This window comes from Solanum tuberosum, unplaced genomic scaffold, assembly GCF_000226075.1.
Source record: "Solanum tuberosum cultivar DM 1-3 516 R44 unplaced genomic scaffold, SolTub_3.0 scf00547, whole genome shotgun sequence".
Taxonomy (NCBI): Eukaryota; Viridiplantae; Streptophyta; class Magnoliopsida; order Solanales; family Solanaceae; genus Solanum; species Solanum tuberosum.
The window spans coordinates 194,192-195,645 of NW_006239468.1; positions in this window are offsets into that span (position 1 = coordinate 194,192).

Sequence of the window (1,454 nt, forward strand, 5' to 3'; positions counted from 1 at the left end):
ACCCTTGGTAACCTTAAGGTGATACATTGCACCAAGTGTTCCCTAGGGTTGCTTGAGGAAAGGAGTTAAGATAAAGATGAAGGTAATGCATTGTATGCATTAAGTGTGCCTAAAATGTTATAAGTTGCTCTATGTGCTATTATGAATGGTTTCCGTGTATATGATGATGTACGTGGTTTATATTGTGCCTATTGTACTAAATGTTCATGAAGTTCACCATTCTTCTTTATCTTTTTACAGCAAGTGTAGGTGATGGTGACTAAAGGGTCTTTCCTAGAAGTGATGAGCTTGGCTTACTATTCCCAAGTTCGGGTGTATCCTTAAAGATTCAAGGACCTTTATGTTAAAGAGTTTCCTTAAGTTCTATGTACTAGATAGTAGTTTCTTTTGTAGTAAGGGCTGTGTCCCTCTTGTGTTGTAGTCATGTTTTAAGATGGCTACCTTGAGACGTAGTACTCCAATTTTTGTAATAAAGGTTTAATGAGGTGACTTTTATGTCTTGTGTTATATTATGAAAAACTTTAAAATTTTTCTCTATTTTTCTATGATAAATGCTATGACGAAAGCTAAGGGATTGTATAAGACCTCCGAGAGGTCGAATACGCGGGTAACGGGTAGAGGGTGCTCTCGGGTCGTTACAGTCATGCTCGCCAAAAGGTCCCCCATGCAATATTCAAGGTCTGAAATCCCTTGTTTGCCATCAATACCATCTCGAGAACCTACATCTTCATGAATAACCCTTGCATCCTTTGAAGGTCTCAAGCTTGGCTTCTAGCAAATGGCCTTGATGAAATTCGTATTGCATAACCTAAACCCTAAACCCTAAACCCTAAACCCTACACCCTATATCGTAAACTTAAAACCCTAAACCCTAAATCCAAACTCTAAATCCTAAAACCTAAACCCTAAACCCTAAACCTTAAACCCTACCCAAAACACTAAACCCTAAACACTAAACCCTAAACCCTAAACCCTAAACCCTAAACCCTAAACCCTAAACCCTAAACCCTAAACCCTAAACCCTAAACCCTAAACCCTAAACCCTAAACCCTAAACCCTAAACCCTAAACCCTAAACTAAACCCTAAACCCTATACCCAAAACCCTAAATCCTAAACCATAACCCTAAACGTTAACTCTAAACCCTAAACCCTAGACAGTAAATCCTAAACTCAAAAACCCTAGTCCCTAAACCCTAAACCCTAACCCTAAACCATTAATCTTAAACCCTAAATCATAAATCCTAAACTCTAAACCCTAAACCCTAAACCCTAACCCTAACATTAAACCCAAAACCCTAAACCCAAAACCCTAAACCCTAAACCCTAAACCCTAAACCATAACCCTAACCCAAAACCATTAATCCATAAACACTAAACCCTAACCCCTTAACCCTAAACCCCTAAACCCAAAACCCAAAACCCTAAATCCTAAACCCTAAATCCTAAACCCTAA